At 44.7% G+C, this 26,233-nt stretch overlaps 1 long non-coding RNA gene across 1 annotated transcript; it reads left to right on the forward strand.

Moving 5' to 3' along the window:
- Nucleotides 1-6,374: 6,374 nt before the first annotated feature.
- On the forward strand, nt 6,375-17,601 carry LOC147100107 (uncharacterized). The gene is made up of 2 exons (XR_015073834.1): nt 6,375-7,198; nt 14,807-17,601. It is a non-coding gene; the product is annotated as an uncharacterized LOC147100107 (long non-coding RNA).
- The last annotated feature ends 8,632 nt before the right edge of the window (nt 17,602-26,233 follow it).

Consider the following 26,233-nt stretch of genomic DNA (forward strand, 5'->3'; position numbering starts at 1 on the left):
GGACATTAGTGAACCAGATGGGTTTTTACAACAATCTGATAGTTTCATGGTCACCATTACTGATACTAGCCTTTTATTCCAGATTTCTTTTTAAATTAACTGAATTTAACTTGTCTAGCTGCCGTTGTGGGATTTGAATTCACATCTACTAGATTATTATTCAAGGCCTCTGGATTACTAGCCCAGCAACATAACCACCATGCTACCGTACCCATTGAAATGTGATTCATCTAATACTGAAATTCCTGAAAGCCAAGTGCCTTCAGGTTAGCTTCTGTCCACCAGGGGGAGCAGGCCACAAACACACAACCTCTCTGTCTTGACATGATCTTCACGATTAGCCATTTGTTTATTTCCATTCTGATGTGCAAATATAACACTGGCAGCAGTTAATTTGAAGTAGAGGGTCTTGTTTTGCAATAGAAGTATCCTGTTTCCTGCTGCTCCTTGCGCCCGATCCCTGGATGGAGACATTCACCTGACGGATTTATGCATTTCCACAACACGGCGTAATTAACCCCTTGAGAAATATGGCAGCATCATGAACTGTAAATATACAAGGTCACGCTTTTTGTTGCTTACTCGATGGGCAATATAAACAAAGGCTTGGGTTCTGATTCCCTCGTATTTCTCTCATTCAGAAGTATTTATACTCACAGTTGATAGTAAAACAGTTCTGTATATGATGGGAAAACATTTGTGTAGTTTGAAAACTGTAAAGGAAATGCAATTCTCAAAGGGATAGGACAAGTAACTATGTATAGATCAAAGCGTGGACCAAATAGTTACACATGAGTTATTGTTGTTTGCAGATCCTATAGCCTGGGCTCTGTCCCAATTTTAAGATTACTGTGGTGAAATGTCGGGAAGGTTTTGCTTGACCTTGTCACAGAGGCAAATTCACAGAATAGAATTATAGCAACGAGAATGTGACTCTGCCTTGCATCTCTCGTTTAATTTGTTTGCTGCACGGTAAACTCTTCTGAAGGTTTTCCAGTAGGTCTTGCCCGTGGTGCAATGTAGCAACTTTTGCCTCAGTCAAAGCCCTATTCACGTTGGAAAGTGCTTCCCTATATCCTAGGGACAAACTGCTGTTTGACCCCAGAATGTCGGTCAAATAGATATAATGTGAATGGAGGCTTTAGATCATCAACAGAGTGGAGTTCAAGTCCTGTGCCGCAACACTGCCATTTAAAGCTGTGTTTACACTAGAAGTAACTTTCCCCCAGGATGTGGAGAGCATTTAAAAGTAGCTCAGAAAGTCAGTAAGAGAAATAATAGTTTTTTTTCTACCTGTTCTTGCAGGGAAAATGACTCCTTGCGTCCCAGTGGGAGTGGTGGGGAGCACAGGTGGCTGTGACTCTCACCATTTGTCTATTTAAAATGTTCCTTCAAGGTAATGCCTTCTGTCTTTGTCTCTACCACCTCTGGTAGAAGAAACCTCCCCCCTACATCACTGTCTCATTGAGCGTTCACACTGGAATATTCCCTCCTAATTGAACATTCCACTCCCCTTCCTCCCCACAACCCCTCAAGATTATGAAGGAAACTATTACCAGGGCAGACGCCTGTGAGGACCACTGCCATTATTACCAGTCCAGGCAAGAAAGAGTTAAACCCTCAAGTTCAGTTCCAATCAATGTTATCATGAAAAGCTGCTAAATATGTAAAATGAATCTTGTCAAATGATAATGTAATAATTCCTCAATAGCCTTTTTAACAAATCTATGCAAAGGATATATTATCAGAAATAAAATGTTGAACTACAATACTGGCAAAAGCATTGCTGCACATGAGGTGTGCTTTTGTAGGTTCAGGCTTGATACTGCCGGCCGATAATTAAGGATGTGCCGGTTCCACTGTTTTTTTTGGCTGGACTGTTACATTTTTTGCTACGTGTTTTGCAACAAGCCTTCCCTTGCATCTCCCTTCCCTGTTCTAGCACATTTCCTATTAACAGCATCACCCCCGCAACACAGCAACACCCCCACCCCCCGCCCTCCTCTTTCCACATGGTTGTGGAGGTCACGCCAGTACTCGCCTGGATTCGAAGCATATGCTGCGAACCCCTCAGATCTGCTGACCTCATCATTTCTCAATGGGTGCACTTGACAACCAGTTCCTCACAGAGGTTCTGGTTGTGGGGCCCCCTGCTCTGTTCCTCTGTACCACCAAAAAAAAAAGGAATGTCTTCTATACTCTTGTCTGCCTCATGCAGGCAGTTTGAGGAGCTATTTAACAGAATGATTGCATGTTAGCAGTCTGGTTACCTCATTAATCTTAGTTACTCCTTACAGACCTCTCTTTCACTGTCCCCTCTCTCTTTAAAACCAGAACTGCGGACAAGTTGATAGAGGAACCTGGATTCTCCGACCAGAGATCTGGTCTCCCTTTATGAATCATTCTTGAGTGATTTCACAGTCGGCCCTATCAGTGGAAATTGTGCTCTCTTTCAGTGCCTCCATCTGAAGCCAAACAGTGACTCATTGTTTCAAGCAAGCCGATGGATTAAGTATGCTGACTGTCGGATTGACAGATGCTTTATATTATAAGAGTGAGATAAAACATTTCAAGTCAGGCAAACTTAAGCCAAAAGATGTTATTGTCCCAATTTCATCAATAGAGGTATTTTAAGTGATAATGTTCAGATGGTGGCTATTTCCCTCCTTACATTTAATTTTCTCTAATTGTTATGACTCTGCTTTTCCTGAAAGCTGCAGTATCTCCCTTTTCAATATTCTTTATTATAGTATAGCAGACCAATCCAACATCCAATCCACGCTACATCCCCTTTAACACATCACAGGCCTCTTACATTTCCACATATGGGAGCCCTCTCGCCAAGCTCCACGTATAACTTCAAAAAACCCTCGGATTTCACCTCACTATTTTATGATCTCTGTGACAAATCACAGGTGTGCTTTGCACGGTTTGCTTTTACAATATCACATTTAAGAACATGTACAACTTTGCCTGCACTTAAAATAGGGTGATGGAACTTTAATAACATAAGTCACGATAACCAATGTGAAACACGTTACGGATCCCTGTCAGGTCACATACGTAATATTCAGGTCGAGCGGTTTCTAGAAGCTGGCTACTTTTACAACATTTTTGAGTGGGGCTAAGAACATAAGGATCACAAGGAACATAAGCTTACTTTATGAAATAAGATGTAATATTTAAAGACTTTTTTTGGGGGTGCGGAAATATATATAAACTGATAAGAAGCCGCTACTTCAGAAAGTATTGAAAATTGGTAAGGGAGGTAAGATACACATGGCAACATGATGAAATGACAGGACTATGGTCAGCCAGTGACTGTTCAGAGTTCTTTAAAGTTTTCTAATGAGTGAGATGGTGCCGTCTTTAGTTTTCACCAAGCTTCAGTTTGTCTGTTTTCATTGATATGATAAAGGAACAAAATTAATTCCTCAATCAAAATTTGAAAGTAGATTTTATGGAGCGATTGCTTCAGTGCAACTTGTTACCACACTGAATCCGCACTTGTCAACAGATGACCAGACATTTTATTCGAGTTCCTTTTGAATTATAACTTCAGACTGCCTAGGTTGATTCCCACTTTTCACTTGCATTAAAACTAGAGGGAATGTTAATTTTAACAGTTTTAAGCATCAGGCACATGACTCAGTGCCGCGACTGAATAAAGTTCAGACTCGAAAGACACAGAACCCCCCACCCCACCCCCGCCGCCCCCCCAGCTCTGCTGGTCTTGTCAGAGGAAGCTCCTTAGCGATGAGGCGAGTACTGACTTGTAAATCATCACTGAACGTTCTGTATCTTCAATGAAATCTTCAAAACAAAACAGTGTCACTGAAGATAACCAGTAACTAGTTAATGTTCTCTTCGTCACTGAGGCACTTTCTCTAGTACACCAGGAGGGCTGAAGTTGTCTGTTTTCAGTGTTCCTCCTTTGTGTCCACTGTTTCTCGACCATTATTGTCTCTCTAAAGTGTATACCCATTATTGCTATTTCTTAAAGACCCGGCAAGAAAGTTTCAAGAATATTTTTTGACAATGACACAGAATCGCAGATTTCAACTTTCATTTGTTTTTCTTTTTTGTTACAAAATAAAGTAAAATCTGTGCCTAATCCCCTGTCTGTCTCTTTGCCACTTTTAATATGTAAAATTATCCAAGTAACATGACCCTAAGGGCATGAAGCCTTTTTCATTCTCGCTATTTTTAAAGGCAGAAATAGGTTATTTGATTTTGGTTTCAACTTCTATCAGTTTTATCAAATTTAGCAACGTCGTCTTCACAAATTAAGCATTAGTCAAACGTTTTAAGAATGCATAAAATATATATTTGATTCAATTCAAAACTATTTGATTTCAATCTTCAAAAATACAAACCTGTGCCTTATTTTTTTAGAAAATTGGCTTTGTATTTTCTTGAAGAAAATTGTGTTTTAATAGATAGAATTTCCATGTTTCTTGCGATTTGTTTTAAAGTTTAAAAGCTTCATGCAGACCTTGATGTAACCCAGATGCCAGTATCATCTAGTGGGTTTTTTTTCTTTAAAATTGATCCTCTATAGGTTTCCTTTTATAAGTTTCTAAGCATATTTTTAGCTTCACAGACCAGCCCTTGATGAAAAGTAGATGCTAAATTCAGCAGCCAGGCCTCACCTAATTAGCAAAATGGGCTTTTCCTTTCTTTCTCCAGCTCCTTTTTAAGCATTTAGTCTTAGGAGAGGCATCCAAGCTCTCAGCTGGCCTGTTTTGAAAACATTTCTTTGAATGCTTCTCCCTAATTCACAGCTTTGTTTTTAAGCTTTTGTGTTTGACTGTTTGACCATATAACATTATACATCTGGTCTATAGCATGTTTGTAGTTTCTTCTCCCAGGGAACCTATGCATTCCTTCAACTCCTCCTGTGCAAATTCCAACTGATCGTGTAACATAAAGAGGCTAAAGTGGTGCCAAGGCGAAATGAGTGAAACATGAAAAGAGTTGAAAAGAATTCTTTCACTTCGTTTTTTTTTCTCTCTCTCTCCACATTCTGCGCAACTCGGTGTCAACAGCAACAAGTCCAAATCATATAACTGTGGGAAAATGACATATAGTAGAATGGAGAACTCATTTGAATTCTCGCTAGTAAACATTTCTTGGCCACTTTTGCGAGGCAGGCGGCGAGAAATGTCCCAAGATTTCGGCCATTTGCCCCCAGCCGTATAATGCAGTAGGCGTCGGAGATCTGTAATGGAAGTGACCTGCCCCGTTGTTTCGAGATTTTTTTTTGTTTTTGTTTGTTTAGATGACTGCCGCACAGCTTAGAAATTAAAACCTCCTAAATAGCCCCTTGTAGTAGACTGCAGTCTGCTGAAGCGGAGATACAGCCTCCATGTACCCAGGCACAGGGCTGAAACAGATAGGACTCAGATAATCCTGTTTGGGTGCGGCTTGTGGTAATGTAGATGAGTATTTTGTGAAACGTCAAAAGAGGGTTGCTATTGCAGAATTTAGTAATTGTCGAGCCAATAATGATTAATTAATAATTATGCCACATACATTTTTTCTGTGATGTTATATATTTGTAGTATGCATGCAGCAGTCTGATTTTTATAGTGAATTGGGTATCAATTGCAATAAATTATGATTTACAACATTGCAAATGAAGGGATTAATTTTAATATTCCTTGTTTTTGCAGCCAAAATCCTTGGAAGCGAGCACTTCTGACTTTTCTAAAGGCGGCCACTAACTAAGACAGCAACTGAAGCTGAAGGATTAGGTTGTCAAGCTCTGCTTGTCATCTTCAAAAAGGGCTGCTGCTTGTTACATCTTCACAGGCCCTGGCTATTGCACCCGACTTTAAAAGAAGACAACCACAGCCCGCATTGATCATGGATGTCCTGCTTTTATACATTAGAAGCAGTAGGGCTGTAAAGCTAATCACATTTGTTGAGTATGAATTTATCTAAAGGGGGGATTTCATGTGGAACCTCGAGGGTTAATGGAATGGTTGGCTGCACATTCTAAGAAAGTGAGGAGGCTTCTCCCAATCAGCTGTCAGCGGGCATAATAGCACAGGATGGGCTGTGTTAAGAAACAATATTCAGCAGTTTGAAGGCTCCCTTCAGCCTTCACAGGGAGGCTGTGATACACATCACTTACTCTGATATTGAAAAAAAACATTGTTTTTTTTCCCCTCACTTCTTCCTCCTGCGTTTGAATGACTAACCAGTGGAGCTGATCTGCCCTCTTTATCTCATTAGATGCACCAGATAGAACACATTGATGTCAATCTATTGTTCACAGTTTTGATTTGAACAAGAGCTGTGGTCGAGAGAGGGGGGGGGGGTGGGTGTGCGTGGTGGTGAGGGGGTGGGTTTGCTTTCATTGCGCGGAGGGTAAAAGAAAGTTGAATGCAGTTGATACCGTACAAGTGTTTATCCTTTTTGTCACAGAATTGGATGTCCTATGAAAAATCTATATTAAAAGTAAGTTATTGTTCCTTAGAAGTTTCCTATAAGAACCTGGTTTAAATCTGAGAAGTAAATAATTGATTTGAAATATGTAAAAAGAACCCCTGATGTGTATTTTACAAGCTTTATGCGTTATTTAGAAGGGAAATCGAAACAATTAGAATCTAAAAAAGTGTAAAGCATGTGTATTAGTATAGTTAGGGTGAGGGAGAATTGTGATGGAGACAGTCGGACTGTTTCCTTCTTTTTATACTTTCCTTCTTATTCTTTTGCCTTTCAGTTTGCTTGCTGCCACACTTCATCCGGCAGACGGAGGGCGGGTCGCCCTGGCCTGTAGACTTCTTCATCAGTCCTGTCAGCGCTGCCCCACGATCACCCAGAAAGGAGTGGGGTGGGGCAGGGGGGGTTGGGGGATGCAGTTGAATTGGGGTGAGCCGAGCAAAGATGCCGAGCGCCTCGCCTCCAATGCGGCTCCCTGCCCAGTGGACTGGTGAGAACTGCCGCAACCCGCGGCCAGTGTTTGCAGCACTTTGCAGCAGGTCTTTGTAACAGCACTTTGTGGCACTGGACCAAAAAACCAAATGGCTGCTCTTGAAGTTATATCCTGATAGTCCACCTGAAGCAACTGAGGCCAACAAACATCTGACTGTGACGTTCAACAACAGGTCGGGTAGTGCAAGTTCAACCAAAATGCTGGGGTCAGCCTCCCTTTTACCAAAAAGTTCAAATTTGGAAATTACGCTGCGAGGTAAAAGCATATGTGTGCTTAAGGTGTTTCCACAAAGTTCCTTTTTCCACTATTTTGGCGGAGGTTTGACCCATTTAAAATTACCAGGAAAGAAGAGACTAGTGAAACTTGGCTCTTTCATCAGAACAGAGAAGGTTATCAGGAAATCTGACAGAGACGTTCAAACTTATGAAGGGTTTTGATAGGGTAAATAGAGAAAAACTATTTTCATGGGTCAGTGAGTCGGGAACTAAAGGGCATAAATTTAAGATCATCACCAAATTGAACGAATGAAGTGGTTTGGAGATTTTTTTTCCACACAGAGAGTTTTTAACAACATAGATTATCCTACCAGAAGCAATAATGGAAACAGATCCATAATAGCTTTTAAAGCGGAAATGGATGAATGAAGAAAAATTTGAAAGAGTATGAGGAATGGGAATAAGTAGGTAACTCAGGGAGCCGGCACAGGCAGGATGGGCTGAATTATTATTTTTTTTAAATTATTTGCTTATGGGATGTGGGCGTCGCTGGCAAGGCCAGCATTTATAGCCCATCCCGAGTTGCCCTTGAGAAGGTGGTGGTGAGCCGCCTTCTTGAACTACTGCAGTCCGTGTGGTGATGGTACTCCCACAGTGCTGTTAGGGAGGGAGTTCCAGGGTTTTGATCCAGTGACGATGAAGGATCGGTGATATACTTCCAAGTCAGGTTGGTGTGTGACTTGGAGGGGAACTTGGAGGTGGGGGTATTCCCATGCGTCTGCTGCCCTTGTCCTTCTAGGTGGTTGTGGTTACGGGTTTGGGAGGTGCTGCCGAAGAAGCCTTGGCGAGTTGCCGCAGTGCATCTTGTAGCTGGTACACACTGCAGCCACAGTGCGCCAGTGGTGGAGGGAGTGAATGTTTAAGGTGCTGGATGGGGTGCCAATCAAACGGGCTGCTTTGTCCTGGATGGTGTCGAGCTTCTTGAGTGTTGTTGCAGCTGCACTCATCCAGGCAAGTGGAGAGTATTCCATCACACTCCTTGTGCCATGTAGAATGACCTCCTTCTGTGCTGTGATTTGAGGTCAACATGAGTTTAAATATAGGACAAACCGTGTTTGTGCTCTATAATTGCACAATGTAATTTGCAGGCCTATATTAAAATTATGTTACAGTATAACCCTGATTATGAATTGACCTTATTCTATGAGCACTATTAAAGAACAAAGAGTCAGAAGAAGCGCGTGTCATTTTCATTGACCCCCTTTATGTGTCCAACAAAACAGAAAAAATTGCCAAACTTTTTTCGCGACTATGATGCGTCTCCTACTTGAAGTGGCCCATTTTTACCACTTCAAGTGTGGCAGAATGTTTCCATCATGTATCTGTTTCTTCTTGTTACAATAAGCATTGTGCTTGTTTCAGGTTGTTTAAGAGCAGAACAAATTCAGTGGACGCCGGGGGGGGAAAAAAACATTTTTCAAGTGCAAAGGTGTTCAGCGAAGAAACAAAATGATGGAACAACACAACCTTGAGCTGGATTCGGGAAAAAAGGCCTTATATGTGCCAGAGTTGACAATGCCACATCAGTGATAGGATCTTGTGCATGGAACTCTCCCAATGAGTGAGCACAAAAGAAAATAATAGGAAATGCCTGGAGATAGTAGGGAAATGGAGAAGTATAAACAATCACTAAGTGACAACAGGAGGTACATAAACCATGGGTGCAAAGGCCTTAAGGATGGGAGGGTTTGATTTTTAAAACCTGTTCTGATCACAAGTGTCTTTCACTCTACCCACCACAAGAGACATTTGTCGAGGTTTGTCTATTTTCAGCTGTGCTAGAAGTTTTGATCCAACAAGGTACTTGTGCAGATCTCCCGTCAGAAGGTATAATTGTGGAAAAATTGCTCTGTTTAAAAACGTATTTGCAATTCCGCAGTATTGTGCCCTGCAAATGTTGCTTTGTGGACTGGTTCCGTTTCATTTTTTTTCTTTATCAAAAAAGAATATGGCAGTCAATAACTGGATTTTGCATTGATTTCCAGGTCAGTTAATTGTTGCTTCTGCTACCTTCTGACCAGAAGCGCCTGGTGCTGCTGGTGACAACACTAACGGTGCAAATGTTACAAATAAATTAATGTTTTTTGTGAAACCTATGATACTGGCACAAAAATAACAATGGTATTGTTGACTTATATCAAAAATATGCAATGCAAATACAAGTCAGGATCATGCCAGATACTTTCTGAAAATTGGCTTTTTTTATTCCCAGCATCAGCAGTTGGTATCTTTTGCATAAATCAGTGCTTCACAGGTCAATAATTCAAGTTAAACCATTTTGGTTTTGGTTGGAGATGGGCTACATGAAATGGCTCCACTGCATTGGCGATGTACACAGGATCCTGAGCAAAGAGCTACAAATACAGATTACACTGTAAAACATAAAACTGCAACATTTTTGTACTAATGCAAAGAAGATTAGAAGTTATGTGCAAACATGATACTGTATCAATAAAAGTAAACATTAATCAGACTCGTAATCGCAGCAGTTAATCAGAGCAGGAAGATGGTGGCAGAAATACTCCTTGTATAGTACGGGAGCGATTTTCCCACTGGAGGCAAGATGGAGGCGGGTTTCAGTTTGGGTGGGTTTGAAACCCGTCTCCACTGACAGGTTTCAAAAATTTGCGATTTTCCCATGATTGGCCACTTGATTTCAGAGGTGTGGGATGCCCTTGCTCAATTAGTGTTTTGGGACTGAGACTCACCTCTGTTGACAGCACTTTTCCAGTCTGATTTTATGGCTTCTTGCTCCCTTGGCTCACTCCACAGCATTTCTGCGTCTCCTGCACCACCTCTAACATCTTTTGAGAAACCACTATGTCCAATTCCAAGGCAAGGGCCTAACCGAGGCTCTCGGATGAGGCGCTGCAAGTGTTGTTGGAGGGGGTGACAGCTAGCATGGAGGTGCTCTTCCACTCATCTCAGAGGAAGAGACCTGCCAAAGAAACCAAGGCTGTGTGGGTACAGCTGGCAAGGGATATAACCTCCAGATCTGTGTGCAGATTGGGAGACTGTTTCTGTGTATTGATAAAATGCCAGCCCTGTTGGAAAGCATTAAAATTATTTGAAGCCAAAATGTTGGCGTTATGCCATCTCTTCTTTCACCTTAGGCAGCTCCACATTGCAGGCACCGCCACACTTGCGCTGTCAGGTTGGTGGCCTGAGTGAAAGGAGGCCAGAGAGTCCATTGTCAATGATGTCCGAGGATGGAGCAAAGGACATGTGCCAACTTGGGCAACCTATGCAAATCTGGCCATGATAAGTTCATCCCTTGCATCCTGGGCTCTGACCTCCTCCTCCTCCTCCTCCTCCTTCTCCAGATCCTCCTCATCCTCATCTGAGGTCCATGCAGAAAGAAAACGAATGGTTCCCATGCTGTTTGTGGGTGCCTCCTTTGGGGAAGCGCTCATTGCAAGCGGGGAGAGGGTCTTCCAAGGAGGTCCCACAGTTGATGGAGTCAAGCTGCAGCAGCTCCGACTTCGGAAGGCCTTCTAAAAGTGCTCAAGAGACCTTTTAAAGCCAAGGTCTGGCACCTGCAAATAATCCTTGCTGCAATAAACGATGTCTTGTTAGACCTGCAGCAGTAAGGAGGCCACCCACGAGTCAACCCGCCAGGTTTACCTGGCGTGGTTTAGGAGGTGCGTGGATCACACCGAAAAGCTGGAAAAATCACGAGGGCCTCTCAAAATAGGCTTAGAGAGGCCCTTACCGAGCATTTAAGGATGTTAAATAGCGCAATGGCCAGCTGGAGGCGGGAGCATTTCTCGACCTCCAAAACCGGCACCGGCAAAATCCCATGGAGGCGGGTTGGAGGTGGGTTCTGAATCCGACATCTTTGAATCTGATTTTCCCGCCTTTCCTGCCTCCAAACCTGTCTCCTCCGACGTCAGAAAATCGCCCCCTATGTGTCGCTTATAGGTTCAAATTCTGACAAAGGGTTGACATTTTGATCAACATGTTGGGTGAGTCTTAACAAATTCTAGAGAGGAAATTTCAATGGAACTGTTCTGTTGTAAGCAAAATATTGACATTTTGATTGTACCCTTTGTGTAACGGTAGTTTCAAGAAGCATAAAATTACATAGAATTTACAGCACAGAAACAGGCCAATTGGTCCAAATGGTCTGTGCCGGTGTTTATGCTCCACACGAGCCTCCTCCCAACCTACTTTATTTATCCCAACTGCATATCCTTTTATTCCTTTCTCCCTCATTTACTTATCTAGATCCCCTTTAAAAGCATCTATGCTGTTCACCTCAACTACTCCATGTTTCACATTCTAACCACTCTCTTCAGTAAAGAAGTTTCTCCTGAATTCTTCATTGGATTTATTAGTAACTATCTTATATTTCTGACCCCTAATTTTGCAGATTTCTCTTCAAAAGCAAAGAGATATTCAAGGTCAGATCGCTAGAAGAAAATGGCACCATGGTGAATAGCTGCAAAAGGAAGCAGAAATAAGAGTGGGGTTTTGTTTGTGACAGTTAATCAATCATAAATACCTACAATTCTTGTGATCTTAAAAGAGAGACAGATTCTACTGAATTGTCATATTATTGTAAAAGTTAAAGGGATATTTTCAACATACTTAGAAAACTCTCTCAATCACCCTTTCTTGTCATGTTTCATGCATTAAAATTGCTAGTTCGAAGTGGCCTGAAAGTAGATATTTTATGTGCTCGCACTAAAACTAGCATCTGGACAATATGTTCAATGGCCATTTTTACTCTTCAATGTGTGTCATTCCCTATTAGACACAGAAATTAATTGTCCCCACTTCTTTTGTTTAGGAAGTTAATAAAGGAAGCACAAACATATTAACCGTCAACAATTGCATTATCTAATTAAGCTGAAAAGTAGAAAATTATTTTTCATATGGTAAGGTAGTTGTAAATCATGTCACTGCCATTGTTTCAGTAATTAGTCTGAGCACTTTAGTGTAATCTTTTGTACAGGTAACACGACTTCTGAAGCAAATTCCCCAAATCTCCGCCAGTTTTTATGTACAGAATGTAATTAAGTTCAAATAACATGATGAAATCCGCAGCTTCCTTGATTAGGGACAACAAGTTTAAAAAAAAAAATCAATGGATCAGCTTTATTTCTCACAAAATTAATTAGAAAGAAAAGAACTCTCTAGTTTTTTTTCCCAGGAAGCGAGGCTCGCTGAATGTGATTTCTAGGGCACGAGCAGAGGAGGCTGGAAGCACTGGCAGTCCGCGTTGATCTGCGTTTTGGAAGCTTTTTATCTAACGTCCCCCCCGTTCTCCAACACAGTTAATAATTTCTGGATGTTATGTCAACTGTACAGCACTTTGTAAATGATCTGGCTGATGTCCCACATAAAACTCTGCCTTCATGTCACAACATGAAATTTCCACTTCAGGTCAGCTTGGTTAGAAACCACGCACCCCTGTGTGAATAAAACAGGCTCCGGCCGTGCAATCCCACCAACAAAGAGTGAAAGTCCTTTTTTTATAAAATGAAAAATAGGACAATCTGTAATTAACCGCCCACTAACGAATGCATACGGCTTTGAAATATGCAATTTCTGAGAAAGAGATTTCATTAGCGGCTCATTAATTATGGAGAAAAACAGGTATATTGTTTTTTTCCTTAAAGTAGGAGTTTCACCCTTTAAATGTTGGAGTGCTGGAGAATCTTCACACGTACAGCTTAATCTCTCAACCAAATTAAATGCTGTTATAGAATAAACCACTCATCTCACCATTTATTTTTCGAAGGCAGCTTTTTTTTCCACTGCAGGTTGGGTTTTACAGAAAATATGCATAATTGATTGATGTTTTCATTAGACACACTCTGTTGGTTAAGACACCTATAATGTATGGCCCCTTCCACACAGTTGCCTGGAGAGTCTTATGGTTGAACTGTGAGATAGCAGTCCTAGAGGATGACCAGGAACTGAGGGGGATGATGTGTTGGCACAGATTTGAAGATGATGGACTTTCCTGTGATAGGACATCTGTTAAAGCTCAATGCCAGGCTGCTTGATAGGTGCAGGTGTGTGCAGCCTCACAAAGTCCTCAGAGCCTCACCAGGTCCTCAGGGGCTCACCAGGTCCTCAGGGGCTCACCAGGTCCTCAGGGCCCCACCAGGTCCTCACGGTCTCACAAGGTCCTCAGGGCCCCACCAGGTCCTCAGGGCTTCACAAGGCCCTCAGGGCCTCACAAGGACCTCAGGGCCTCACAAGGTCCTCACGGCCTCACAAAGGTTCTGCTTTGTTTTTTTCTCATAGTTTTATTGCTGCTGATGATTTGAATTTAAAAGAGAAAGGTTGGGGGTGAAATTGGGTATCGCCCCATTTTAAAAGTTTAGAAAATTAACGGCAGGCGCTATGCTTTTCTAACTTAAAAAAAAATTGGTTTTCTCGCTCCAAGAGGGCGCTGGAGTGCTAAATCAAGCGCTCCACTTCCCTCTTGACGTGCGATCGGCTGCAGGCAGGGTGGTGAGTTCTGCAGCGCTGCACATTGCCGTGCAGCACTGCCTCGTTGGAAAACTCCTTCCTACCTTAAAGGGAAGGGCCATCGCTGCAGGCTCTGCAAAAGAAAGGGCACCTACCTGGACCACCAAGGGAGCAGCGAACCCGTGCGATCAGCCCGGCCCTCACTCAGAGTGCCAGGCTGATCGATCGCGAGCAAGAACCCACGAAAAAAAACGGATCAAAAAAGGTACGTTTTTTTTCACTACCCTTGGCCGCCTCGCCTTTAAACAACGCCCCCGAAGCATCCAGTCACCCGATGCACGTCCCCTGAAACTGGCATTGTTGTCGCCCGGCGATGCTTCAGGGGGCGGAAATGAATTTCGGGTCCGGGCGCTACCAGAGCGATGCGTGGCCGGATGTCGTCACGATCTCCGGCCACAAGTGGGCGTGGCGATAGGGGTTACTGACGCTGCAAGCCAGCAGGTGAATTTCGCGGGCGGCGGTAACATCGCCACGCCCAGGCGCTAAGACCTTAGCGCCCCATTATCGCCCCCTGGAGGTGATAATGGGAGGCGCTAAGGCACCGAATTGCTAGCCCAGTTAAATCTTAAAATGTGCATCAATCACACTATACTGGTATATTGGAGCACTTTTTAATCTTACAAAGCCTTTGTCTAATTATATAAACATCATCAGCGATGATTAAAGAGTTAAGTGTTCTATAATGAACTTCCTAAGCTTTATGGTGGTGTTTATGTTTCAGATTCAAAACTACTATATCATTGAGGTTACGCGGGGGTGGGGGGGGGAGTTGTATGTTATCTGTAGAGAAATGATAAATGTATTCTTCACAAGCATGTTTATAGTTTTGCTGAAAATAGCACACTGAGGAGATGTTCCCTATAATAGAAAATAATGTTAAGAAGGGGATAGTATTACAATATTATCTAATTATAAAGTATTTTACTGATCTATGCACAGTGATATTTTTACTTTTTTGCTCGTTTGGTTAAGTTAATGAAGAATTAAATCTGTAAGTCTAAGTGATTACAAAAATCGCAGTCCTATATTATAATATGCACAAGGTAGTGAGAGTTCCTGTAATTCACTGTTAAAAATAACCCTTGTGTCTCCTGCTTTACAGATTTAGGAGACTTTCACATCCTATGTTGCAGTTCCTCCATAGTAACTGTGATAGTGCTTCGGGCCCTGTGCCATACAACATCTACAAGCAATAGGGCACCGCAATAGTGAGAAAAATAAAATCTCCTGACCTTATGTTATAACTGTTATTTAAGTACTGCAGTATTAGGTTCAGATTAGAAACATAAATTTCTCAATCTTTGTTTCCTAGTATATGCTATAATTTGAGTCACTCAATTGGATTCCTGCCCAGTCATTCACTGAATGTTATCCATTATTATCATATGTATTTTGCTTTAATTATTTTTGTTTTCTTTAGACCAGTATTGCCTTGGATACTGTTGCCAGCTGAGAATTGCACGTAAATGAAGCCACCGTAGATTTAGAGCGGATTTATTGCTGTTTTATCCTATTTCCAGTGAACTCATTCTCTTTTGTTTCTTTAACTTGTTTCTGAATTTGTTCCCCTGCTTCAGTGCTATCCTCTTGGGGCAGAATAGCCTAGATGTGGCTTGTCCAAGCTATGGTCTGTGGGCCATATGCAGCTCATGAAACCCAAGCTTGGCCACTACTGATCTCAAGCATTTTACACCTTCAATGTCCGTTGGCTGACCCAGTATGTATTTCAATAAAAGCAAATATCCCTTTACAACTCATTTTACCATCTCCCCTGTCCCTTGCCCTCCTTCCACTCACTCACTCACTTCATCTCTTAACCATATATCTTAACAGCAAAAAAAAATATGTTATGGCACCCAGGTGGCCTAAACAAGTGTTTGAGTAGAAAAATAAAAAAAACAACGGAGAAAAGTTGACAGTAATGAAATGGAGGGAGTGAGTTATGTCATGAAAGGGACAATTCAAATACAGGGATTTAATCCTGTTTTACCTATTTCGTGATTCAGGCTGGAATCCAGAAGGTCAATGGAAAGAAATGGATAATAATTATACCTATAATCTTTCAGCATGTTTTATGTTGAACTGGTGGGCAGAGAGTTGCACCTCGTGTTTTAATCAGATCTGGTTCCCCATTACAACATTAAATATGATGGAACATTTATTATAGGCTTAAATAGATAGATGGGACTTAATTGATTTAAATTTCAAATAAAAATTTGTGCAGTATGGCTTCTGACCGAAGAATAGGAAACTTTAATGCATATTAATGTCCATTGTCTTGGTCAATCAGATTCCTTATTTTGGTTAATCTATCTGCGAATATTCTATAATATATACAAGAACTTCTATCACCCAGTACTTCCATTTCAAAAAAATGTGTATCTTTTAATCTGCTTTTTGTCAGAATGTATCAATTAGTACTTATCATTGTGATGGCGCATCTTGGGTGTCACAACCCATTAGTCTTCATTACCTGGAGAGTCCTACCTTATAGACAATATAATGTAGGCCAGTTCCCACAAATCTACCAAGGGGAAACTCTTGCATGTGCTGCACAAACTAAAAGATGTACGACGTCAAAAGCGAAATACTGCGGATGCTGGAAATCTGTCGAAAAGTCATCGACCTGAAACCTTAACTCTGTTTCTCCCTCCACAGATGCTGCCTGGCCTGCTGAGTATCTCCAGACGCATGAAGTCCTTTTTGCTCTTGTGGGTCCCGTATGCACGTGTTATTATGCAGATTGGCCCCAAAGCGATCCAGGATCATCATGGGACTTTAGTCATGAAGAAACTTATATGGTACTTCCTGAGAACGCTCAGTAAAAAAAAAAATCCATAAAAAGTTGAAAGGATGCATAACATAATTTAATCCCTTACAGCAATTGTTATTCTCTATAAACCAATATCCCTCAGAGTCTCTAAATACTGATCACCTGGATTAGAAGCACCATTTAGCAGCAATTTAAGAAAGAGGAACCCAAAACATCTCCACGTCAAGAATCTACAGCAGGCCACAGTATTATAAATTAGTGTCTGTCAGTATTACAATGTATATTAATAGTCACACCTCTTTTAATGAGTTTGGTATTGACAGCTGAGAGGAAATACAAGCCATCATCGCTTTACTCATGCACACCCCTGATGAAAGAATCAGTAATAAATCTTCCCAACAGCACTCACCATAAATATGTATCACATACTGCATCTGTTTAAGATTCTGCATATAAATCAGCACCACTGAATGGCAATGAATCAGTCAGTCGATGGGTGATTTGATAACAAATCGACTCAGATCTGAGATGAGAATTTACAGCTCTTGCCCTAAAGATAGCCAATCAATACTAGAGATTAGTGCCAACCTTTGAGTTCATTGGCATACGGATGGGGGTTAGGGGGTCAGGCCTGCATCTGAGGGTGGGCAAGGTCCTCAGCATACAGGTGAGTATGCGAACATCTGGGATTAAACATCTGGATGGGTTCACGTGATCATAGCAGATGCTGTGGTTTTGGATTCCTGCCTGCTATTTTTAGCTATTACAGTGTACAAAACAGCAATCTAGAAATGTTTTTGTGGGGGGGGTTAATGAAATCTCTGTGTCGAGGGGGTAGGGTTAATCAAAGCTACGCGTCAACTGTACAATAACAAAATCAGCACAGTGTCCTTGATGTTCTGCTGCAGCCTTTGATGTAAGTTCTGGAATGATTGAATCAAAGGGTTAGCTACAAACAAAGAGGGTTCCAGTGCTTGTGCGCTATTCTTTGGACGTGGAAAAAAAATGTCATTTAATATTTTAAAGGGTAATTACATGTACTTCTGAACTGATGGTGTGTACTGTCTGTATAAGCAGCATATCATTTTATTGTTCAATAAAATAAAACAAGTAAAATAATAAAATTTGAGTTTTAATTCATTCAGGTTGACCATCGCCCTTCTCACCTGTTCTAAAAAAAATCTTTCTTTAAGACATTTTAAGCATGTGTGTCAGCTGTGGCTCAGTGGGTAGCACTCTTGTCTCTGAGTCAGAAGGTTGTGAGTTCACATCCCGCTTCAGAGACTTAAGCACAAAAATCTAGGCTGACACTCCAGTGCAGTGCTGAGGGAGTGCTGCACTGTCGGAGGTGCTGTTTTTCAGACAAGATGTTAAACCAGGCCCTGTCTACTCACTCAGGTGGATGTAAACGATCCCATGGCGCTATTTTGAAGAAGAGCAGGGGAGTTCTCCCTGGTGTCCTGGCCAATATTTATCCCTCAATCAGCATAATTAAAACAGATTATCTGGTCAATATCACATTGCTGCTTGTGGGAGCTTGCTGTGCGCAAATTGGCTGCTGCGTTTCCTACATTACAACTTTGACTACACTTCAAAAAGTACCTTATTGGCTGTAAAGTGCTTTGGGATGTCCGGTGGTCATGAAAGGCGCTATATAAATGCAAGTCTTTCTTTCTATGTGGCGCATGTCTCATCACATTCTGTAATATGTGCACATTGTACGTGGGATTAACCTTGACACAAATCTTAGCCGTTCTCAAGAGTAAAATAAAGCCCAGGTTAAACATTGCAATGTTTTGTTTATTTCCTGTATATGAATTGTTTCCACAATAAATGGTACATCTGTTTTTCATTATAACTTTAGTAAGTAAACATACAAGAAAACACTTTCCCATATGATGGCATCAAATGGATCTTTTTATCCCCCCAATTGGGTTTTCACAGAAATAGTATCAGTAATACATTCAGAAACTGCATTTGAAATCTGTCCTCTGATCCAAATGTTGTAATTAAACAATGTGAGTGACAGAAATAGAGGGAGTCATTTGAACTTTAGGCGATGGTTTAAAGTGGGCGATGTCGAATTAGCCGGCTATCATACACCACGCCCCATGTTCCTTTCCATTGAAGTCAATAGTAGGGAAAATCAGGAGGGGCATGCAATGGACGGCTAATTCAACATTGCCCATTTTACACGATCGCCCAAAGTTAAAATTACCCTCAGCGTGCTTTAAGTTTGTCAACATGAACCTTCGTTATTCAATTGCAAAATATCTACCCGGTTAATGTTATTCAGTAAAGAAATAAGAGCCAGCTCCTTTGCTGACCCAGCAACTTTACCCAGTGAGTAGCTGAGCCATACAGGAAAATCCCAGGTTCCATTGTCAGTTTGTGCTGAGTAAGCTGATTTTCCCCTTCTTCAGTGCCAACTGGGTTAGGGAGGGGAAAATCAGCAGGGTTCCCTCTCTAGATTTCATCCAGCGACAATGTGGAACTGTGTTTGCGTTGGACATTGGGGAGGATCAGATTGGATTTGGCTTTGATGCCCTCCATAGAATCATAGAAATTTACAGCACAGAAGGAGGCCATTCGGCCCATTGTGTCAGTGCCGGCCGAAAAAGAGCTATCCAGCTTAATCCCTCTTTCCAGCTCTTGGTTCGTAGCCCTGTAGATTACGGCACTTCAAGTGCATATCCAATTACTTTTTAAATGTGATTAGGGTTTGTGCCTCCACCGCCCTCTGGGTAAAAGAATTTATCCTTAACTCCCCTCTAATCCTTCTACCAATTACCTTAAATCTATGCCCCTGGTTATTGAGCTTTCTGCCAAGAGAAATAGGTCCTTCCTATCCACTCTATAGTTTATAGTCAACTGACACTCACCATCGGCGATGATGTATGAAGAATGTTCATTTGGATGAGGTACCAGGGGCTGGCCAGCAGCAATGGAATCATGCCTGAGCAAGAGGTCAATGGCTTCAGGATAGCGAGATGGGGGCGGGAAATAGGAGCAAACAACATTTTTGGCTTAATGTTGATTTTCACTCACTTGTTCTTGTTTCACTTTTGTTGTGACATTAGGCACCTATGTTCTGAGACGTGATATGATTGAAGTATTCAAGATCCTTAGGGTATAAAAACGGTAAACATCAACATAGTCATAGATTCTTTGAGAAAGCACAGCCTCAAACACAGAAGAGGAAGGGTGAAGTACTGTACGCAGAGGGTGGGGAATGTATCCAATGAACTGCCAAGGGAGGCAGTGGGTGCTGATTGCATCAGCATATTCAAGGAAGAGTTGGATGAGCACCACTTGCAATGCTAAATCCGGGAGAAGCAAAAGAAAACAATTGTGACCAATTTCAGGAAAAAATTGGGGCAATCAAGTAACCTCCAGGTGATCTTGATCACCCATGACACATAGATCACAGAAATCACAGAAACCACACAGTGCAGATAGAGGCCATTTCGGCCCATCGAGCCTGCACCGACACATATCCCACCCGATCCCCGTAACCCCACGTATTTAATCCCCCTAACACTAAGGGTCAATTTATCATAGCCAATCAACCTAACCCGCACATCTTTGGACCGTGGGAGGAAACCGGAGCACCCGGAGTAAACCCACGCAAACACGGGGAGAATGTGCAAACTCCACACAGACAGTCGCCCGAGGCTGGATTCGAACCCGGGTCCCTGGCGCTGTGAGGCAACAGTGCTAACCACTATGCCACCGTGCTCATCACCTGACCTACTCTACAAATCTCCCACCCTCCCCAAATGCATGGTCTTTTCCATTCCTATACACTCCTAAGTTATTTATGAGGTGAAGGGAGGTATCGAGGCTGGAGCAAAAAAAGAAACGAGCTTATTCTTTTTCCCATGTACACAATGAATGAATCCTCCATATTTCTTTAAACCCACATGATGCTCAGTACCAAGTTACAGAAAAATAATCTTTGTACACACTTCCATGTTGCTTGCCCGACATCCAGTCTGAGGCTAAACCAGAGCATTCGCACTTGACTCTGTGTGGTGAACCACTGTTATACCTGTCTGTGCGTGTATGTGTATTCCACTAGGTACAGGTCTGGACATCCCTCGGCTGACTCCTCCCACTATTCCAGGTATATAAGTGACTACCTCCCAGTCCCTTAGTATTCTGGACGGGTCGACCACTCGAGACTAGACCTTCATTCTTTAGTTAATAAAAGCCTGGTTGTTACTCGCTTAACCTCAGTCTTTTGAGTAATTGATGGCGCATCAATTTTATTAACTAAATTTTTTATAATGGAGAAGATCCTCACACCAGCATGCCTGGACCTGGACAGTCGGGAAGCGGACGCTTCCACCAAGTTTGCTCACTGGCTCACGTGCTTCGAGACATTCCTGACTGCCTCCACTGCAGTCGCAACGGATGCGGACAAACTGTCTGTCCTGATCTCCAAGGTGAACCACCGAGTGTACTCAGTCATCTGGGACGCGACCTCGTACACGGCCGCCCTCCAGCTCCTCAAGACCCAGTACACGCGCCCTGTGAATGAAGTTTACGCCAGACACCTCCTGGGGAGTCGCAAGCAACAACCTGGGGAATCGACTGAGGAATACCTCCAAGCACTGTCCGTGCTTGGCCGGGCCTGTGGGTGTAAGGCGGTAACGCCCACTAAGTACACGGAGGAACTGATCCGGGATGCCTTCGTAGCGGGCCACAGGTCCAACTACACCCGACAGCGACTGCTGGAGCAGAGTGACCTCACCCTCGACAAAGCCCCCGAAATCGCACTAACGCTGGACGCAGCCTACCGGGGCATGGATGCCTACTCCTCTGCACCGTGGACGCCGCGGGGAACGACAACCTGGGACACGGTAGGACAGCCCCATAGCACCGTGCCACCCCAGCCACAGCCCAACAACGGCCCAACCACCGCAGCAGTGTCCCAAAGCCAGACAGCAGTATCCCAAGGCCAGAAATGCTACTTCTGTGGCCAGGCCAAACACCCCAGAGCGCGCTGCCCGGCGAAGAATGCGACCTGCTCGGGCTGCGGGAAAAAGGGACACTACGCTAGCGTCTGCAAGGCCAAAGCCACCCCGAACGCCAGCAGCGCCGCGTGTGGGCCGTGCGGGCTGCCATCTTGGGCCTCCCCAGCCATGTGCGAACCACCGCAGCAGCAGCCATCTTGGACGACTCCAGCCACATGGGAATCATGGACGCCGCCATCTTGGACACCAGCCGGGACGCAGCAGGCCGCCAACCCCCCCCCCATCTGATACCCGCAGTGACACACCGACCCCTACGCTGGCCTCTGTTACGCTGGACCAAACGAGACCGCACCAACTGGCTCGGTCCAAAATGGACGTTAAGGTAAACGGCCATGCAATAAACTGCCTTTTTGACTCCGGGAGCACAGAGAGCTTCATCCACCCCGACACGGTGCGGCGTTGCTCTCTCCCAGTCCTGCCTGCGCACCAGCGGATTTCTATGGCCGCCGAGTCCCAGTCAGCGGACATTGGCGGCTACTGCGTGGTGACACTAGTAGTAGACGGGACTGTGTTCAATAATTTTAAACTGCTGGTCCTGCCCCAACTTTGCGCTGCCGTTCTACTGGGGTTGGATTTCCAGTGCCACCTCAAAAGCGTTACGATGGCGTACGGTGGCCCCCTCCCCCCACTCACAGTCCGCAGCCAGCAGCCTACAAATTGCCCGCCGCGCACCAGATGCAACCTCTCCACACTCAGAGTCCCACCCCCCCCACTGTTTGCTAACCTCACCCCCGACTGTAAGCCCATCGCCACAAAGAGCAGGCGATACAGTGCCGGGGACAGGGTTTTCATCAAAACCGAAGTGGAGCGGCTCCTGAAGGAGGGGATTATTGAGGGCAGCTCCAGCCCCTGGCGAGCCCAGGTTGTGGTCGTTAAGACCGGCGAGAAACAACGCCTGGTCATCGACTACAGCCAAACAATAAACCGCTACACCCTGCTGGACGCCTACCCACTCCCCCGCATAGCTGACATGGTCAACCAGATCGCGTAATACCGCGTCTTTTCGACCATTGACCTGAAATCAGCGTACCACCAGCTCCCCATCCGCCCCGAAGACTGCCAATATACTGCCTTTGAGGCAAACGGCCGCCTCTATCACTTCCTTAGGGTTCCCTTTGGCGTTACCAACGGGGTCTCCGTCTTCCAAAGGGAGATGGACCAGATGGTCGATCAAAACGCGCTGCAGGCCACTTTCCCTTACCTAGACAATGTGACCATCTGCGGCCATGACTTGCAGGACCATGACGCAAACCTCGAGAAATTCCTCCGCACCGCCCAACTCCTGAACCTGACATATAACAAGGAGAAGTGCATATTCCGCACAGACCGCCTCGCCATCCTTGGCTGTGTTGTGGAACACGGGGTCATCGGTCCCGACCCGGACCGGATGCGTCCCCTTATGGAACTCCCACTGCCCCACTGCCTAAAAGCTCTGAAGAGGTGCCTAGGGTTTTTTTCCTACTACGCCCAGTGGGTCCCCTACTATGCAGACAAAGCCTGTCCGCTGATCAAATCCACCTCTTTTCCCCTGATGGCAGAGGCCCGCTCGGCCTTCCACCGTATCAAGGAGGACATTGCCAAAGCCACCATGCACGCAGTGGACGAATCCATCCCCTTCCAGGTGGAAAGCGATGCGTCCGACTTCGCTCTGGCCGCCACCCTTAATCAGGCGGGGAGACCTGTGGCATTCTTCTCACGAACCCTCCAGGGCCTGGAGACCAGACACTCCGCGGTCGAGAAGGAGGCCCAGGCTATTGTGGAGGCTGTGCGTCATTGGAGGCACTACCTGGCCGGAAAACGATTTACCCTGCTCACTGACCAGCGTTCAGTTGCTTTTATGTTCAACAACAAGCAGAGGGGCAAAATCAAAAATGACAAGATCTTGAGGTGGAGAATCGAACTTTCCACCTACAATTACGAGATCTTGTACCGGCCTGGGAAGCTCAATGAACCCCCAGATGCCCTATCGCGTGGCACCTGCGCCAGCACGCAGATCGATAGGCTGAGGGCCCTCCACAATGACCTCTGCCACCCGGGGGTCACCAGGTTCTTCCACTTCATCAAGGCCCGCAACCTGCCTTACTCCATTGAGGAGGTCAGGACCATGACCAAGAACTGCCAAGTCTGCGCTGAGTGCAAACCGCACTTTTATAGACCAGACAGAGCCCACCTGATAAAAGCCACTCGCCCTTTCGAACGCCTGAGCGTCGATTGTAAAGGGCCTCTCCCCTCCTCCGACCGCAATGTGTACTTCCTCAACATCATTGACGAGTACTCCCATTTCCCGTTCGCTATCCCCTGCCCGGACATGACCAGTGCCACGGTCATTAAATGTCTGAACAGCCTCTTCACCCTGTTCGGTTTCCCCAGCTATATCCATAGCGACCGGGGCTCATCGTTTATGAGCGACGAACTCCGCCAGTACCTGCTCGCTAGGGGTATAGCCACAAGCAGGACCACCAGTTACAACCCCCGGGGGAACGGACAGGTGGAAAGAGAGAATGCAACAGTTTGGAAGGCCGCCCTACTAGCCTTAAAGTCTAGGGGCCTTCCGACCTCCCGCTGGCAGGAGGTGCTCCCCGATGCGCTCCACTCGATTCGGTCACTGCTCTGCACTGCCACCAATGCCACCCCTCACGAGAAAATGTTTGTCTTCCCAAGGAAGTCCACATCTGGGACAGCGTTACCGCCATGGCTGACGTCCCCAGGGCCGGTACTACTGAGAAGACACGTGAGGACCAATAAAATGGACCCCCTGGTCGAGAGGGTCGACCTCCTCCACGCCAACCCCCAGTACGCTTACATTGCGTACCCGGACGGGCGGGAGGGCACAGTCTCCATACGAGACCTCGCACCCTCGGGGACCGCTGTAACCCACTACCCATTACCACCCCCCCCACGACACCCTCGGGGACCGCTGTAACCCACTACCCATTACCACCCCCCCCACGACCAGATATCCAACCCCAGCAGCCGGCTCGCCTTGGACCGTCACCCACGAGGACTACACTCCAGTGCCCCAGCCTACACGGGACGCGACGCCGGAAGCTCCACCACCCCTGCCGTCGCCACGTCGATCACAGCGGCAGACAAGACCTCCGGAGAGGCTCCAATACACGAACTTTTAAATACACTTCACCCCGCCGGACTCATTTTTAAACAAGGGGTGAATGTGGTAAACCACTGTGATACCTGTCTGTACGTGTATGTGTATTCCACTAGGTACAGGTCTGGACATGCCCCGGCTGACTCCTCCCACTATTCCAGGTATATAAGTGACTACCTCCCAGTCCCTTAGTATTCTGGACGGGTCGACCACTCGAGACTAGACCTTCATTCTTTAGTTAATAAAAGCCTGGTTGTTACTCGCTTAACCTCAGTCGTTTGAGTAATTGATGGCGCATCACTCTGAGATGAGCTTCTGGCCACATATCCACTCCAATACCAAGACTGCCTACTTCCACCTCCATAACATCACCCATCTCTTTCCCTGCCTCAGCTCATCTGCTGCGGAAACCCTCATCCAAGACCATTACCACTAGATTTGGCCGGCCTCCCAACTTCCACCCTCCATAAGCTTGAATTCATCCACAACGCGGCTGCCCGTGTCCTAACTCGCACCACATCCCATTCACCCATCACCCCTGTGCTCGCTGACCTACACTGGCTCCTGGTCTGGCATCGCCTCGCTTTTAAAATTCTCACCCTTGTTTTCAAATCCCTCCATGACCTCGCCCCTCCCTATCTCTGTAACTTCCTCCAGCCCTACAACCCTCTGAGATCTCTGCGCTCCTCCAATTCCGGCCACTTGCGCATTCCCGATTTTAATCACTCCACCATTGGCGGCCGTGCATTCGGCTACCTGGGCCCTTGGCTCTAGAATTTGCTCCCTAACCCTCTCCGCCTCTCTACCTTACTCTCCTCCTTTAAGACGCCCCTTAAAACCTACCTCTTTGACCAAGTTTTTGGTCGCCTGTCCTAATATCTTCTTTCGTGGCTCGGTATTTGGTGACGCACCTGTGCAGTGCCTTGGGACGTTTTACTACATTAAAGGCGCTACATAAATGCAAGTTGTTGTTCCGTGATGTTGAACAGTCAGCATCATTCCACTGTTCAGGGAAAACAAACTCTCAGAATGACACAGAGATGCTCCTCTTTCTTCTAGCTACAGTGACAAAGACTGTGATAGAAACCGTTTCAAGCTGCAGAACTATATTGGAAGCGATGAAGGATGTGCAATAAATAAAGTCTCCCTAGCCCTGATATCTCCATCTCTAAACTGTGCCTATTTTAATTCCAGGTTTGCAAGAGTTAAAACCGAAGTACTTCTGCACAGTGGAGTTGCAAGCTTCCATGATTGTGCTGTGCAGATGGTGTTTTCTGACAAGGAGTTATGACAGCACAATGTTGTAGGATATCATTTACAGTAAAGGAAAGCATTAGTGGAAAAAAAAACTAAAAGGGAAATACGGTGCAGGGATATTAAATACACAAACTTTGTCATTGCAGCTAACAAATACGAGAACATCTCCACTGCTGCTCTGGGAGCCTATTTTCACGTACAGTTCAACCTCACCTTCGAGCCTCACTTGTACCGTTCAGTTATGCCGATTGTTCCAGTTCTGTCGCTATCTGATGACAGGACTTTGAGTGGCCTTTGTCATTATCTTGTACACTTTGGTAGACAAAATTAGCAAACATCCAGAATAGTAAAATG

This window comes from Somniosus microcephalus, chromosome 27 (genome assembly GCF_052327205.1).
Source record: "Somniosus microcephalus isolate GS21.2 chromosome 27, FLI_Smic_1.0, whole genome shotgun sequence".
Lineage (NCBI taxonomy): Eukaryota > Metazoa > Chordata > Chondrichthyes > Squaliformes > Somniosidae > Somniosus > Somniosus microcephalus.